Source organism: Peromyscus leucopus, chromosome 9 (assembly GCF_004664715.2).
Source record: "Peromyscus leucopus breed LL Stock chromosome 9, UCI_PerLeu_2.1, whole genome shotgun sequence".
Lineage (NCBI taxonomy): Eukaryota > Metazoa > Chordata > Mammalia > Rodentia > Cricetidae > Peromyscus > Peromyscus leucopus.
In genome coordinates this window covers 43,762,430-43,770,956 of record NC_051070.1, presented here as the reverse complement: position 1 = coordinate 43,770,956, position 8,527 = coordinate 43,762,430, and the positions used below count along the sequence as shown (strand labels likewise).

Below are 8,527 nucleotides of genomic sequence, written 5' to 3'. Positions count from 1 at the left end.
GACCCGGCACCTCCGACTCTCGCGCAGCGGGCTCGCGGCCGACGGGCTCGGCCTCCGCCTCTGCCTCTGCCTCCCCCCGCCCCCCGCTCGCTCCCCGCCCCACTCCGCCCGCCCCTCCCACGCCGCGCGCAGCTGTTCCCACAGACGGCGCCGCCCTCGGCTCTGCCCGCTAGCCCGGCTCGCGCTGTGACCGGACTGCAGCCCGGGACCTGATCGGGCAGAGAGAGAAAGGCGCAGCCGCCGGGTCCGGGGTCCGGGTCCGGGAACCGCACCGGACTTGCTGGGCTTCGCCCCCAAACTTTCCAGTCGCGCGGCTGGCCCGCGCCCGTCCCCCCCCCCACCTCGTCCCCGCCACGCCCGCGCGCTCCGCTCGTCCGTCGGGCTCGTCCCCGCGCGTGGGACCGCAGCGGCCGCGGGGGGCGGCTTCGCCGGGCGGGAGCCGTGCACGGCGGCGGCTGAGGCGGCAGCAGCGGGGCTGACGCTAGTCAGGTGGGTAACGGCGGTGCTCTTCGCAGCACTTCCCATATGGTCTAGCGGTTAGGATTCCTGGTTTTCACCCAGGCGGCCCGGGTTCGACTCCCGGTATGGGAACAGTGTAGATTTTTTCTTATTTATTGCCTGGTTGGAGTTTGGAGGAACGGATGAGCTTTTCTAGGGGGATCCGGCTAACTTTGTGTGTCGGTGTGGGGTGAGTTTGGGAAGGAACCGTGGAGTCGATCGTGGGGCGGTGGCGGGCAGCTGGCTTGCGCCGAGTTGCGCTCGGGTTTCCCCCCCCCTCCGCGCCCGGGTCGGTGCGGGAGGAGTCTCGCTGTCCCCGAGGCTGTTCCCCGCCCTCAGCCCGTACTTTTCCAGGCGATCGGGAGGTGATGATTAACTCGGGCCTCGCCTTATCTCCCCCCCACCCCCCGCCCCCGGGTGCCCCCTGGGCCCACACCCTGCTCGGCTGCCCCCTTCGGACTCCGCCGGCCGGGGCGTGCCCGCCCGCCGCGCTCCACTTACTGTCAACAGTGACTCCAGACCCCCCTCGGCTCGCCGGCCCCCGCCGCTCCCTATCGCCGGCCCCCGCCGCTCCTTATCGCCTGCCCGGCCTTGGGATTCCCCCCTACACTGCGTGCACCCGAGCCGGGTCCTCCGCTTCCCCGCTAAGCACCCCGACCTCAAGATGAGGCCATTGCACAAAGTCTCTCTTCCCTCCTTGTCACTCTCCTTTTTTCCTCTTCAAACGCACCACAAAGCTGCGGAGACGAGAAATGCCACTGTGATGAGATGTCTTTAAAGAACAGACTCCACTTTCCGGGAGGCTCTTTGGAGCGTCACTGATTAAAAAAAAAAAAATCATGGGGTGGAGGTGGAGCTTTGGAAGACAGAAAATTAGCCCGGAGACTGGGGAGGGGATGTTAAAACAAAGTTGCACTGTACTTTTAAATATAGAAGCCCTGTGTTTATTACAAAGAAGGGGCCCAGCTGTGTCAGCAGCCCGAGAGCTGTAAACGAAACAAAAGCGTTATCTTAAATGCAAGTTGAAATTAGAAAATTGGGGCAGCTGCGGTGTTTAGTCTGTTGGGCCTTTGGGCACAAATAAGGAAAAACTGACTCCCGCGGATGCGTTTCTGGTCAGAGCCATTGCCAAGCAGAAGTTTTGGTTGTTTGTGTGGTCCCAGAATATTTTATACCCTTCACTGGCACAGCTGAGTTTGAAAATAACTGTTAATGTGATCTGTGTGATTAATCCTTAATTAGCCCTTCCTCATAAAAATTAAGACTAGAACACCCCGATAGCAAACATTTAAAATCTTGTTAACTAGTCAAGCGTTTACCCATGTCAAGGTTACCCCCCCCCCCCCCCCCGCAGATGTTTTGAGCTTCCTGATGTTCAGGCGATTCAGGTTTGTGGGCAGTGCGGGATAGAGTTACATTTTGGCTCCAGCGGTTAGCTGTGGGACAGTGTGGATGGAGGTCTTTGACCGTCGGTGTGTTACAGCTCTAGAGCCCTAAGTTCTGCGTTCTATTATCTTCATCGTCATTATCAAGCATGGTTTTGCCATGTGGCTCAAGATGGCCTAGAATTCATTATTAGGAGCCCAGACTCCTGGGATTGGTGATTCTCCTTTTGCCTTTCAAGCAGTGGGGTTACAGGCACATGCCTCAAGGCCTAGCTTAGATTCTTCTGGGACTTCGGGTAAGGAGGGCAGGTTGAAACATCTTCTCATGTTGCCCAGCGTAGCCACAGAATCTCTGTGGTGATGAGAATAACCTTGAACTCTTGATCTTCCTGTCTCTTCAGTGCTCAGATGACAGGTATGTGGCACCAGGTCTGACTAGATTTTTAAAAAAAAATGGTTAATTAAGAATTTTTTTTGTGTATGTATGTTTTGCTTGCATGTGCACCATGTGTGCCTGGTGCCTAGGGAGGTAGGAGAGTGTGTCAGATCCTCTGGAACTGAAGTGCTGGGGAATCGAACCCCATCTCTGCAGAGCAGTGAGTGCTCTAAATGTCCCTGCAGCCCTCTAGATTCTCCACAACAGCACGTTTCACTGGGTTTAGATAGATCTTGAATAGATAACGGGAGTAGAACATTTTAAAACTTTCATGTGTTGGATCATTAAGAACCGGGCACTAAAGACTTCATTCCAGGTTTGGAAGAAAACCCCTGTTTTGTTTAAGTTCTGCAAGGACTTGGCAGGCACTAAAACGCATGCTATCATAAACCGAATCGTAAAGGATTGCAGGAAGGCACACTAGCATATCTGGGGCGAGGCAGGGTGACAGTACTCCTGCCTGACATACAGACGTCCTCTGGCTAGCTCTGGGCCAGGTGGGATGGTCAGGCAGCTTCTGAGTTGTGGAATTGCTCCTGGAGCACGGAGGCGAGGTGGAGGATCGGCTCAGGGAGGGGCAGGAACGGAGAGCATTTGCCTCCGTTCCTGAAGAACTGGTTGGATTTCTCCCAGTGGGTAATGTAAGTCATAAAGTCTGAGGTGTGGGGGAGCCTAGGACCAGGAGGCTAGCAGCAAGTCTGGTTGGCAGGTGCATGATCCCTGGAGGGAGATGGTGGCCGACCAAGAGGAAAGGCAGGGATTTCAAACTCGGTCGTTTTGACTAGGTTACAGGTTCTTCTTCTTTTTTTTTTTTCCCCCATCAAGAAGTGACCTTTAGATCAGGAAAGTTTTAAAAACATTTTTGTCTCTTTGGTTTGTGGTGTTATTCTAAGATGGATTCTCTCTGTCATAGCCCAGGTTAGCAGATGTGTTCCGCCACACCCAGCTTTGTCCCTTTGAAAAGCTTGACTGTAGTTATGTTAGGTGAAAAAAGAAATCTTGCTTCAAAAGCCTCAAGCAATATAGGAGCATGTAGAATAGTTTGTGCCTGTAGGATTTAGGTTTAGGAGTTGAATATTTTCAAATTAATGAAATGGAAAAGCAATTAATTAGACTTGGAATGAAAAATAGGTTTAAATTATGAGAGTGATTTACAGTGAGTGTCCTTTGCCAGACCTTGATAATTCCTGAATAGTTGGGAAGATACAGTCATAAAATCCGTGAAGATTCTTGCTTTAGGTTGTGTGTTGTTGTTTGTTCTTTAGCTCTTAGTTCTTTGGGTCTTTTTGCTCTTTGGGGGGGCCCACCACCCAGCTCCCAAATAAATCACACATGGAGGCTTATTCTTAATTATAAACGCCCAGCCTTAGCTTGGCTTGTTTCTTGCCAGCTTTTCCCTTTCTCTATTTCTGCACACCTTTCTTTCTTACTCTGTTGCTGGTTGTGTAGTTGGCTGGCCCCTCTGGCTACTTCTTTTTTTTCCCCAGATTTCTCCTTCTATATATTCTCTCTGCCTGCCAGCCCTGCCTATCCTTTCTCCTGTCCTGCTATTGACCATCCAGTTCTTTATTAGACCATCAGGTGTTTTAGACAGGCACAGTAACACAGCTTCACAGATTAAATAAATGCAACATAAACAAAAGTAACAAAAGTAATATTATTAAAATAATATTCCCCAGCAATTGTGTCTTTTAAACCAAATGCTATCGCCAGTGGTGCCTGAAACGTTCTTTCTAGACACTCATAGCTAATTCCCCCAGCAGTCTGTTTACCATTGCTACTGTCAGGTGCAGTCAGATGCCTGGAAGCTCAGTGAAGGGTGAGCACACCTGTGTTGATGCACCCACAAGACAGTAGGAGACAGGGTGAGTGAGTTAGGAGAATTCAGCGGCCTCCCACTATCCCATGGCCTCGGCTGACCTCCCTCTTCACCTGCCCCTCTGCCATTTTACTACATTTCAGCTACCATTGGCTTTCTTGATTCTTGAATGTGCTTCTGAATTGTCGTTCTTCTTTTTTTTTTCCCTTGGTTTTTTGAGACAGGGTTTCTCTGTGTAGCCTTGGCTGTCCTGGAACCCGTTCTGTAGAACAGGCTGGCCTGGAACTCAGAGCTCTCCAGAGTGCTGGGATTAAAGGCATGCACCATCACCATACAAAACTTGTTTTTCTGCTTCCAACTCTCAACATCTCAGGTCCGCCTTGCTTTCTCAGAGAGGTCTTTTTTTTCTGGTCACATTAGGTAGACTCTCTCTTTTCAGTTACCTTCTGGTTAATTAACCTTGTTTGTTCATTCTTTTTTCCTTGTTTGCTTTTTACTGTGGTTAATTTGTCTTTTTAAAATTAAAAAAAAAATGTTTATTCATATTTTCTCCCTCCCTCCCTCCCTCCCTCCCTCCCTCCCTCCCTCCCTCCCTTCCTCCCTCCCTCCCTCCCTCCCTCTCTCTTCAAAGGACAACTTATAGGACTCACTTCCCTTCCTTCACCATGTGGACCACCATGTGGGATCAGACTTGGGTTGTCACCATGGTAGCAGGTGCCTTTCAGCCATTTCACAGGCCCCTTTTAAAATTTTAAGCAAGATTGTTTTATGTGTATGAGCACCTTGTCTGCCTGCATGCATTTGTATCTCGAGGGTGCTGCATGTCCACAGAGGTCAGAAGAGGGCATGGAATTCCCTTGGAGCAGGTGTTAGGATGGTTGTAAGTCACCGCTGGGTGCTAGGAACTGAACCTGGGTCCTCTTGAGAGCAACACACACTCTTAAGCCCAGAGCCATCTCTCATACCCCTGTCCCCCACAGTTTATTTTATCTTATTTCATCCATGTAGTAGTTCTGTGAGGATGAGGACATTGCATACTGAGATCAGTTTATACCACCGAGTTGAAACCACGTTCACTCACTCACTCTTGATGCTCATGTACAATGGTACAGTCAGTTAGAACAGTTTGGCAGTTCCCCAAAATAGTAGATATAGGAGCCCCCAGAAGTGAAAATACATGCCTCAATTACAACTTGCATGTAAGCGTTCATAGCAAATGGCCCAAGGATCCATCAGATGTTAGTGCATAGCTGTGTAATGGAACACTAGCTGGCAGTACCAAGGCATAGCATGATGGTCTATACCAAATATGAACGAGTTCAAGCATATTATGCTAAGTGAAAGAAACTAGGTAGTGGTTTTTTTTATTTTTTTGTTGTTCTGTTTTTCAAGACAGGGTTTCTCTGTGTAGCCCTAGCTGTCGTAGAACTCTCTCTGTAGACCAGGCTGAGAACTCTCTCTGTAGACCAGGCTGACCTCGAACTCACAGAGATCCGCCTGCCTCTGCCTTCCCAGTGCTGGGACTAAAGGTGAGCACCACCACGCCTGGTGCCTTGTAAAATGAGGTATTAAAGACCACATTTTGCAGCCCCGTGTGGTGGTGACACAAGCCTTTAATCCTAGCACTTGTGAGTTAGAGGCAGGCGGGTCTCTGTGGGTTCTAGGCCAGCCAGGCCCTGTTTTGTTGTGTTGTGAATTCCATTTGTATGAAACGCCCACAGTAGGCAGTTTTTATGAAGAGATCAGAGCTTGCTCTGAAGTGGAGGAGAGACAGGAGAGAGAGGGTACCCCCTAATGCAGTTATATTTAAGGTACCTGAAAGACTCTAAAACTAGATTTTATTGATGATCACATAACTCTGTAAATATACAGAAAAGCATGGAGTTGTATACTTTATTTCCTAAGTTGTTACATGCTGGCAACACTATTAAAAAAAAAAAAAAAAAGAAGAAGAAGCCTATGGAATATTTTATCTCTACATATGCTTGCCATTTAGACATTACCTACTTTAAAATAACGATGAAAGAATTGATAAGTAAAAGTATTCCTAGGTTGTTCTAATAAATGCAGCACATGCTTTAAGTAATCCATGAACGTTGTCAAGTCATCGAGTAAGTACAATGTGTAGTGTGAGGAAGGCTCAGACTAAACCCCGAAAAGGCCTCTAAGGTTCCCACCAGGGTCTGTGGGAGGCGGTGGAGGAAGCAGCCCTTGGGAAGGGCACCGTAGATAGCTAGGCCCTCATGATTCAGAGGGGGTGGGGGACCAGGCATGTGGAGGAAGCGGACAGGAGCAGAGCACGTTAACAGCCGCGAGCACATTTCGGCTGAAGTGTGGGTACAATAGGATAGGAGTAGGAAACCGGGCTGCAAGAGTAGATAGGGTCAGCGGGGAGTGAGGTCAGAGTTCTGTGAGTCCTGCTGCCTGCCTGCTGGCCACCTGGCTCAGCCCCTGGGGTTTCTAGCCCACACTTGTTGGAGGAACCCCACCACCTGCCTGTGGAGTTAGGCTTTGCCCTGTCCCCGAACTGTCAGCAGGGTGACCCCGCACTGGGGACTTGGACTTGCTTTTCCTTTCTCTCCAGACCTGGAGCAGTGCATGGCATCCGTGAGTGTCCAGGAAGCATTTGACTGTCTGAAAGCCAAGTTACATGAGAACAGTTCATGCTGGGAATCTTCTGGAGATTTTGAGAAGTTCTGGGATTTGGGGCCAAGGGAATTGACTTTGCTAGGAAAATGAATTTCTGGTAATATGAGCTAATGAAACAAATCGGATAGCCCTGTGCAGGGTCAACTGGAGAGCTGTGTCTGTGGTGTCCATCCACACCTTCCTCTCTTTGCTGTTTCTGCTCGCACCCGCGCTTTCCCTGGACCACAGTCTGGGCCTGGCTTGCGGTGCAGCAACAAGCTGGTTTCTCTGCTTGCTTCTGGTCTCTCCCTAAGTAGGGTGGTCACAGCCTAACAGAGAGCCCAGGTTCAAAGGCTGGGCTGCAGGGAATATTGAGACGTCAGAAAGTAAATGCCCTTAAGAGAAAGGGGGAAATTAAGTGCATATTTCGTCGTTTCATAGAACAGACAGTTTCTGCTCATAGTGGGTCACGTTGTTACTGCACATCTCTGTATGTTTATGAGGTGAGTTGCTTTTTGAATACTACAAATTTGCTTCAGCAGCCAAGTAAAGACTAGGACACTGCCACCCTGTGGACATTTAATTTAGAACTAAGACCTCCAGAAACTAAAGGAAAGCCTCATTCATTTGAAATTAGCTATTTGATAACTGGCAATAGCTCTTGTATCTTGGTGTACATGGTCCAACTTATTAAATAGTAAGCTTAAAGTTTATCTTCCGAGGCTTCTAAATAAAGGGAACCCAAATATAATAGGTTTAAAAAGGCTACGAGGGCCAGCCATGGCGCCACATGTCTTTAATCTCAGCACTCAGAAGGCAGAGGCAGGTGGATTTCTGTGAGTTGAAGCCAGTCTGGTCAACATAGAGGGTTCTAGGCCAGCCAAGGCTACATAGTGAGACCCTGTCTTAAAATAACAAACAAGCCTGGCAGTGGTGGCACACGCCTGTAATCTCAGCACTTGGGAGGCAGAGGCAGGCGGATCTCTGTGAGTTCCAGGCTAGCCTGGTCTACAGAGCTAGTCCAGGACAGGCTCCCAAAGCTACAGAGAAACCAACCAACCAACCAACCAAACAAACAAAACAAAACTATAAAAAGGCTGTGAAGAAATTCAAGCATGCTGTTTAGAGTCTTTGCACCACAAACTTATTAAGTTTGTGCTTTAATTTATTTTATTGGGTGTATGTTGTTTTTTTATTTTGAGACAGACAGGGTCTATCTATGTCTAGCCCAGGCTAGCCTGGAGCTCACTTTGTAGTCCTGGCTGGCCTTGGCTTTGAAGTAGTCCTACAGACTTAGCTTCCTGACTCTAGGACTGTAGGTGAGAGCCACCATCTTGCTCACATTTTGTTTTTTAAAAATACATTGTGGTGCCAGGCAGCCGTGGAGGTGGTGGCACACACCTTTAATCCCAGCACTCGGAAGCCAGAGGCAGGCAGATCTCTGTGAGTTCAAGGCCAGCCTGGTCTACAAAGTGAGTTCCAAGACAGCCAGAGCTGTTACACAGAGAAACCCTGTCTTGAAAAAAAATAAACAACAACAAAACACTGTGCTGTGTTTAAACTTGTACTGATTTTTTTTCTTGTTTTAAGATAGGCTCTCATTCTATAGTTCAGATACTGATTTATTTTCAAGTAATATTTTATAGTATATATGGAATTGCAATCTAGACCTTCTTTCCCCTTAAATGAATGTGGCTTCTCCCTATTTTTTTTTCCATGTGGGTAAAAATTCTCCCTTGTTTTGGATGACCTTAATAGTAC

General features: G+C 48.7%; 1 protein-coding gene and 1 non-coding gene across 2 annotated transcripts in view; both read left to right on the top strand.

Moving 5' to 3' along the window:
• Positions 1 to 409: 409 nt before the first annotated feature.
• Elf1 (E74 like ETS transcription factor 1) overlaps positions 410 to 8,527 on the top strand; it is a 96,630-nt gene continuing 88,512 nt past the window's right edge. Inside the window, exon 1 of the mRNA XM_028878756.2 lies at positions 410 to 489. The gene's annotated coding sequence lies outside the window, so the exon portion shown is untranslated. The remainder of the gene's footprint in view (positions 490 to 8,527) is intronic.
• Positions 520 to 591, top strand: Trnae-uuc. The gene has a single exon. It is a non-coding gene; the product is annotated as a tRNA-Glu (tRNA).